This window comes from Dermacentor silvarum, chromosome 4 (genome assembly GCF_013339745.2).
Source record: "Dermacentor silvarum isolate Dsil-2018 chromosome 4, BIME_Dsil_1.4, whole genome shotgun sequence".
Taxonomy (NCBI): Eukaryota; Metazoa; Arthropoda; class Arachnida; order Ixodida; family Ixodidae; genus Dermacentor; species Dermacentor silvarum.
The window spans coordinates 24,808,844-24,817,519 of NC_051157.2; positions in this window are offsets into that span (position 1 = coordinate 24,808,844).

Here is an 8,676-nt window from a genome sequence, read left to right on the forward strand (position 1 = left end):
CTTTTCTAGTTTTATTTTTTTTTAAGGCCTCCTTACTGATTCATGCGGTTGCCAGCGATGAATAAGTTTTGGAACACATCTTGACTTGAAGTTCGTGAGTGAGCCAGAAAATTCCACTTCGTTAAAAGAGAAACTAACTGATTAATCTGGTAATCATAATGATTCCAGAAAAATGAAATTTAGTGCACGAATATCACGAATCCTTGGGCGCCGTTTTAGAACAGTGCTCCAAAGGGCCATTACGGTACACTTGCGATACCGTCATGGCTATGTGCAACAAAGAAAAGAGGAACTGCCTGTTGAATAGTTTCCACAGCGCTGGACAAGACTAGCTGCAGTCGATCTTCTCTGTAACCTGCTTCAAAATTTAAAAAAAAGAGAAGGAAAAGAACAGCAGCCGACGTGCCGTTCATAACACACTCCATATCCCGAGCGTTCCAGCTTCCCGATACAGAATATCATCAGAGCTAGTTGATTCCGGTATACAGCAAGAAAGAGCGTTGTTTTTTACTCGCCAGTGTATGTGTGCGAAATGGTGACAGCTAAAATGGCGTATTCACACAGAATTTGTCAGCGGTGTAGTGGCGGATTCACGAAAGGAAAGAAACAAAACAAAACAGGCACTGAAATTGCACCCGACAAAACGAGGAATCTATCGAGGACGTAGAAGAGAGAGAGAGAGAGCAATGTGCCCTGTGGGAGCGTCGGTTTTCGCGACGACAAAAGCGCGCTCCGACGCTCGTATACAGCCCAGCTGACACCTGTGCTCACAAAATCACGTGCAAAGGTTCGTCGACTGACGTGTCGTGCGAAATGGTGAAAGAAATCCCCCGACTGCATCGCACGTCAACTGCGAAAGCGTAGTTCAGCGTCATTCGAGAAAACGACGGTGAGCTGCTCGAGTCCCATGCCACGATCGAGCTATGTGGAGGCCGCCCGCGCATAAACCGGCGGGAATCCGCGCATTTTATCGGTGCTTTGTGAGCGCGTAAAAGGCCATCGTAAACAACCTCAACTTCCAGGCGCGAGATGAATAAAGATACGGCGACTGGACAACGCGGCTTCCCGCCTTATTTTGTTGGGTATTTCTGCTCTCTATCTCACCTGTAAAAGTCGGTCCAGCTGCTACGCGCGAAATCACGCTCAGGGAGTAATGGTCCCACGTTGCAACGCGAGAGCAAAGAACATGGAGGGGCTCGTTTTCGAATTATGACGTTGATATATAAGCCGCAGGATGTCCTGTATGCTGTTTGTTCTCTGCGAGCAATCTTTTTTCCTCGTGCATGTTTTCGAGTCTCGCATTGCCTCTATTTCTATCTATGTATTCGCTTTCGCAAAGAGATCAAATAGCTGAAAGATGAAATGGATGGAATGGGTTCTGGCACAATACCGTTGTCTTCGAGGTTGGTGTTTACTGCTTCAAGAAGCCGTTGCAGGTGGGCGCGATTTGGTGGACGCTGCATATTCGCTTAAGGGCTCGCCTACTCGCGGTACACTTTGTACCCACAATGTTTTCATATTCAGTAAAACTTGAATTGCAGCTATATTACACCTGGACTTACTGCATGCCACGCAGTTTAACAAGCGTGCCTGCTAACACAGGAAGCAGAGCCGTACGCCGTAAAAGTCGGGCTGAAGTTACCTCATTTAGAGGCGAAAACGACGCCCCACATCCGGCTCGAAACAGTCAGCAGGTGCTGCGTGGGTCGGCATGTGTGTACCGGTACATGACATTCCCAAAGGGAGACAAGGAGCGGCACATTCTCCACTTCCCGCTTACTCATTTCATTCTATCAATTAAGGAACCGTCAAATGCGGCTTAAAACTTAATTGGTCATTGTCTTTTTTTCCCCTTGTCAGTTCTTATTTTTGTTGTGATGCAAAATACGTGGCTCATCTCGAGTTGAGAAATATCCCCTCTTACGAAAAGCTCAGCAACTTTAAGCAGATAAGCTAGTGATTCGCATTATATTGCGGTGAAAAGCTTTTATATGAACCGCTTGCATTAAAAGAAAGTGTTTCCTTGACCTTTTCCGCAAAATTCTTTAGGACCATACACAACAGCGACTATGTAACGCCTTGTTACATAGTCGTGTATGTATGTAACGTGTATGCAGGGGCGGATCCAGGTTTTTTCTGAGGGGGGGGTCAGCTTCTGTCGATGATGATGATGATGATGATAGTAGCCTTTATCATTTACCGAAATTCACCGTTTCTGCTCACGATAAACCCGCGTTTTATACGGCTAGAGCAGCACCTGTAACCTACAAGGCTTGAGAGGGCAAATCACTTTTTTTTTCTTCTTTTTTTGTATTTATTGCCAAGAAGTTCGCGCTGTTTTTATTCCCCGGCCGCCACTGTCATCATGAAAACGAGTGTTACCTCGCGCCATCTAGCCCGCCGTGGTGGCTCAGTCAGTTCAGGCATTGCGCTGCTGAGCACGAGATCGCGCGATCGCATCCTGGCCGCGGCGGCCGCATTTCTATGTAGGCGAAATGCAAAAACGCCCGTGTGCTTGCGTTGTAGTGCGCGTTAAAGAACCCCAGGTGGTCAAAATTAATCCGGGGGCCCTCCACTACGGCGTGTCTCATAATCAGAACTGGTTTTGGCACGTAAAACCCCAGAAAGAGGAAGAAGACCTGTAGCGAAGCCAGGTACGGTTTCTCCGTGCTTATAGGAAAAGGACGTTACCCAATACAGCCATGTGCTTGGCGGCTGTGCCTGATCATGCAGGTTGTTCAAAACTAAGCTTTATGGTTTTCTTAAAATTAGGCACTGGGAGGCACGCGAAGATCACCTGTGCAAATAAGTTATGTGGCCAGGGGGGCACAAAGTGAGATGATAATTATCGCTGTGAGCAGCCCAATTAACTAAAATTGAACAATTATTTTTGTCGACTGCAGTAAGTGGGTATGTTTGTATTGTGAGACGTTGACCAATGCGATGCCTTTATTTCCGAGCAGTCGCCCGAGTCAGAGACGAAGCACCGCACGAGACAAAAGATGATGATGAGTCGTATGTACAGATGACGACGACGATTTGCACAAATAGCGCTCACACAAGATGATGAGTCGTTTGTGGAGATGACGACGACGATATGCGCAAAATGCGCTCACACTAACTTCCCCCCTTCAGGAAAGCGGTCAGCAAGACCGCAAACTAGAAAGGGTAGGTACGGCGAATGTAGGGTTTCAGGCGAGATACGTGAACGATTTCCGTAGTGCGGCGGCGGCGGTCAGTAGCTGAGCTGACAGGAGTGACGCTGTAGTTAACGGCCGAAGTTCGTTGCAAAACGGTGTAGGGGCCGAGATATCTGTGGAGAAATTTTTCACAGAGCCCCGGTGCGCGAACAGGTCTCCACAAAAGAACTTCGTCGCCTGGGCGGAACGAAGCAACGCGACGCGTCGCATCATAGCGAATTTTCCTTTTGTCCTGAATGGTATAGCGGTGTTGGCGCGGGCAAGTTCACGGCACCGGGAGAGGCGAGCGGCAAATTCCTCAGGAAGAGACGCGGATGGAGCAGCAGGTGCTGAAAGGAGTGTAGTGTCCAAGACGAAAGACGGCGCACGACCGTACACCAGGAAGAAGGGACTGTAATTGGTTGTACGTTGGACGGCAGTATTATACGCAAACGTCACAAAAGGTAGGATGGTGTTCCAGTTGGTGTGATCGGGTCGAACATACATTGACATCATGTCAGACAAAGTTCGATGAAAACGCTCCGTAAGACCATTTGTTTGCGGATGGTACGATGATGTGGTCTTATGGATGGTGTCCGAGGCCTGAAGGACTTCACGGAGGACATGCGATAGGAACGTCTTGCCACGGTCACTCAGGAGGACACGAGGTGCGCCGTGGCGCAAAACGATTCCGTGCACGAAAAACTCGGCGACTTCGGAGGCAGTACCAGAGCGAAGAGCCGCTGTCTCAGCGTAGCGCGTTAGATGATCCACTGCGGTAACGATCCAGCGGTGACCAGCGGGCGTGAGTGGGAGGGGTCTATACAAGTCTATGCCCACAATTTCGAAGGGGGTGTACGGGCATGGTAGAGGCTGCAGAGGACCGGCTGGAAGGGATGTCGAGCGTTTTCTGTGTTGGCATGATGCGCAGGAGCCAACGTATTTGTCGACTGAGGTGGAAAGGCCCGGCCAGAAACAACGCGTTTTGATGCGGTCGTAGGTCTTATGAAAGCCCAAGTGGCCAGCCGTCACGTCGTCGCGAAATGCTTCCAATACTTGGAGTCGAAGTGAGCGAGGTATTACTGGCACCCACCGGTTACCGGAAGGATGGTAGATTGATCGAAATAACGCTCCACCTTGAAGCTTAAAACGCGAAAGTTGTCGTCTTAAGCGACTGTTGGGGGGTCGTGCCAAGCCAGTAAGTCGGTCGATCAGCGTACGGCAGTATATGGGTCAGTACGTTGGAGTGAGACGAGGTCAGTAGACGGGAGAAAGTCAACTGAGGCAACTGACTGTCCCGGGCTACTGGGCGTGCGCTGAGACGTGTGGCTAGATGGTGACGTGCATACCGAAGGTGAAGCATGGGCGTTTGGGGACAGCGGGCAGCGCGACAAAGCGTCGGCATCTTGATGTTGTTTGCCGGACTTATACGTGACAGTGAAGTCATATTCCTGTAAGCGCAGTACCCAACGGCCGAGGCGTCCAGACAAGTTTTTCAGGGACGACAACCAACAGAGAGCATGATGGTCGGTCACAACTGTGAAATGGCGGCCGTAGAGATAGGGACGAAATTTTTGTATTGACCACACGATGGCGAGGCATTCCTGTTCTGTAATCGTGTAGTTGCGCTCAGCAGGAGAAAGAGCACGACTTGCATAAGCCACGACTTGCTCTTCGGACTTCTGATTCCGCTGCAGCAGGACAGCGCCAATTCCATGCCCACTGGCATCAGTGTGTAGAATAGTCGGGGCCGTTGCATCGAAATGACGGAGCACGGGCCCTGACGTGAGAACTCGTTTGAGGGTCTGGAAGGCGGCTTCACAGTCGTTCGACCACACAAAGGACGCGCTCGAAGTCAGAAGTTTGTGTAGAGGAGCGGCGATGGTGGCGAAGTCACGGACAAAGCGGCGGAAGTAGGACGCCAGTCCTAGAAAGCTGCGGAGTTCTTTAAGAGCGGTTGGTGGCGGAAATTGCAGTACTGCAGCGATTTTATCGGGATCAGGCTGGATGCCATGCTTACTGACGACGTGGCCCAATACTTTAATGCTTCGGCTTGCAAAGCGACACTTTTTAGTATTGAGTTGGAGACCAGCTTTTGCTAGACACGCGAGAACTTGGTCTAGACGTTGTAGGTGCTGGGAGAAACTCGACGAAAAGATGACAATGTCGTCCAAGTAACAAAGGCAGGTCTTCCATTTTAAGCCACGGAGTACTGTATCTATCATACGTTCAAACGTAGCTGGTGCATTGCACAATCCAAAAGGCATCACGTTAAATTCAAAAAGGCCATCAGGTGTAGCAAACGCAGTCTTTTCTTTATCTGGCTCATGCATGGGAATCTGCCAATATCCGGAGCGCAAGTCGAGGCTCGAGAAATACTCGGCACCTTGTAAGGTATCCAAAGCATCGTCAATACGAGGCATTGGATAAACATCCTTACGGGTAATTTTGTTGAGCGCCCTATAATCGATGCAAAAGCGCACAGAACCATCCTTTTTTTTTTAACAAGCACAACAGGAGAAGACCAAGGGCTTGCTGAAGGCCTTATAATGTTGCGTGTCAGCATGTCGTTCACTTGTTCTTCTATAACTTTTCGCTCCGAAGGTGACACACGGTACGGGCGACGGCGAATGATGCGAGAGCCGTCTGTTTCAATTCGATGAGTAGTTACAGTGGTCTGACCCAGGCCTCGCGAAGAAACGTCAAAACAAGCTTCATGCTTCATTAAAATGGTGAGGAGTGCATTGGTCTGGGCCGGATTGAGATCTGCACTCAAGGTGGCCTTAATAGCACCAGTGTGGCCTTCTGCGGGCGTACAATACGCGGAAGATGTGGCAGGCGAAACACTGACGACACATACCGGCGCAGCCGTACTACTCTCCGTGGCGGTCGTCGCGCCCGGTTTGTTTCTACTGCGGTATTCGCGGCCACATTTCTCGCTACTGCCGTCGGCGTCAGCAGGATGAACGACGGGGCTATGCTACCTTTGAGCGAGACAGCGCACCTAGGTTGGATTACTACGTTCCCGGGCGTCACCCAGGTGACAGGCGCGGCTACGCCAACTTTGAGCGAGACAGGACACCTGGACCAGATTCCTCCGTTCCCGGACCGTACACAACCTCCTCTGGTCGCTCTCCTTCACCTACCCAGCACCTCCACCACTTGTGAGACGTTGACCGATGCGATGCCTTTATTTCCGAGCAGTCGCCCGAGTCAGAGACGAAGCACCGCACGAGACAAAAGATGATGATGTGTCGTATGTACAGATGACGACGACGATATGCACAAATAGCGCTCACACAAGATGATGAGTCGTTTGTACAGATGACGACGACGATATGCGCAAAATGCGCTCACAGTATTGAAAACCTAGAGGCTGTCGTGTTTCTACACAGTATCAGTCGGAAGAATTATTCTAGCGTGTTCGTGCTCCGAGATATCCGACTCCAAATTTCAATTGCACTGCGCAGAGTTATCGACTCGACGCGAGAGCGGTTTATGCTTTGCGTTGCTGTGGAAGGGAGGCATTTTGGACATTTTTAGGGCATTGACATCTTGATGGGTGAAGTGTTGTCATGAGATTTGTGCATGACAACACCAAAGTTAAAGCGGCAGTATGAAATATTCGTTAGCATAGCTAAAAAGGTTTCTGCTGTTGATGGTGCAGTTGTTGCTTTTGATTTCAATAAAGCTTACAATACTTGTAAATCAGCAGTCACTTTATTTGCGTAGCCCAAACAAGGACCATGCCCGGTCGTCTAGTCACCATTACGCACGCGCACTGGCCTCCGGCTTCTCCGCTCGCGCCATTATCTCGGCATGGCAGCTGCCGCCATCTTTACAGGCTGCGCGGTCGCGTGTTACGACAGCGGTTACGGGTTCTTCGATTTTTTTTTTTTTTCGCCAGCCGTGAGGGGAAGGGGGGCAGTTATTATCTTTGCCAATGCCTCCGCCGCGTTGTCAGACTAAACGCTGCACCCAACAGCCGCGTCACATCAGGGAGGAGCTTTGCGCTGATCCTCACTCTCTTGCATGCGTAATCATGCGAACGACAATTAAAATTTGGAGTTGGATATATCGGAGCATAGACATGCTAGACGAATTCTTCCAAGTGAAACTGTGCAGAAACACGACTGCCTCTAACTTTTGAATACAAACATACACACTTACTGCAGTCAATAAAAAGTTAATTATTCAATTTTAGTTAATTCGGTTGCTGACAGCGATAATTATCTCACTTTGTGTCCCCCTGGCCACACAACTTATTTGCGCAGGTGGTCTTCACGTGCCTCCCAGTGCCTAATTTTAAGAAAACCATAAAGCTTAATTTTGAACACCCGGTATATCAGCCTGTATTGTTTCTTAAAATAAAATTTGGGATGGTCTGTCGCAGGTTCGTTATAAATGCGTAAGCACGGGTCCGGCTTTGGAGTTCTGTTGGGACACCTTGATTTCCTTAAGAAGATTCTTTGTGTTCGGCTGAGACACCTTCGTTTCAACGCGGCAACCACTACGCTAGTTGTTTACGATATGCGAATCACCGCGTGTGAAGACTCACGACGCCACCTACAAGAAGAACGATGTAGCGTAGTAGCCGTGAGCGCGAGCCAGCGTCTTCATGTTTTGTTTCCCACGCGACGTCATCCTTTTACACAAGGCGCGCATCTGCTCCCATTTCTCTAACCACGCGACGCCATCCTAGGCCCGCGCGCTGGCGTTGGCCGCTGACGTCACGCTCCCCCATTTCGCAGCCCATGCTCGAGGCTTCGCCCCGCTCCACGGGAACGCCCACTCAGATAAACGGATCCGGTGGGCTTGAGCCTCCTATGCTTAATGTACGACAATAAAACTGCGAAGTTACAATGAAAACTTGTAGCGTACGAACGGTACTGTGCTCGTACTGGATATTGTCAACGTGTAACTGTGATCACAATGAGTGCTACAGTTAAAAAAAAAAAGTTGTCTATGCGTAGTTCTTAGTTAGGCTGTTAGTTGTTATATATATATATATATATATGAACACTTCAGCGAGAGATCTCTTTCATTAAGCAGGTTGGTCGCGGAACCGATGACAGCAAATGAGGCAACCGATGACACCCCAATGGGGAACTAAGTTGATCAGGCGCGAAGGCGCTCGCGCGGACATCGGCGTGCTTGGCAAAAGGGACGTCCCCTCGTTCATTCGACGCCACCGACGGGACGAGTAAGGCACGGCCGGCGCCAGGAGGTCCAAGGTGTTCATGAGAAACAATAACTACGGCAACTTCGCGACACCACACCCCTACGGAATATAACTAAGCTTGTGAGCGAGCTAGCTTTACTTCTACATGGCTGCTACCACTGGTATTCGCGAAAAATACTTTTGAAAAATGCTGGTGGCCATATTTTTTTGCGACAGGGCCGTCCCCGTGTCAGCAGGGGGGGGGGGGGGGGGGGCGATGCAGAAATCTGAGGGGGGGGTCAGGACATCCGGACATCCCCCCTGGATCCGCGCCTT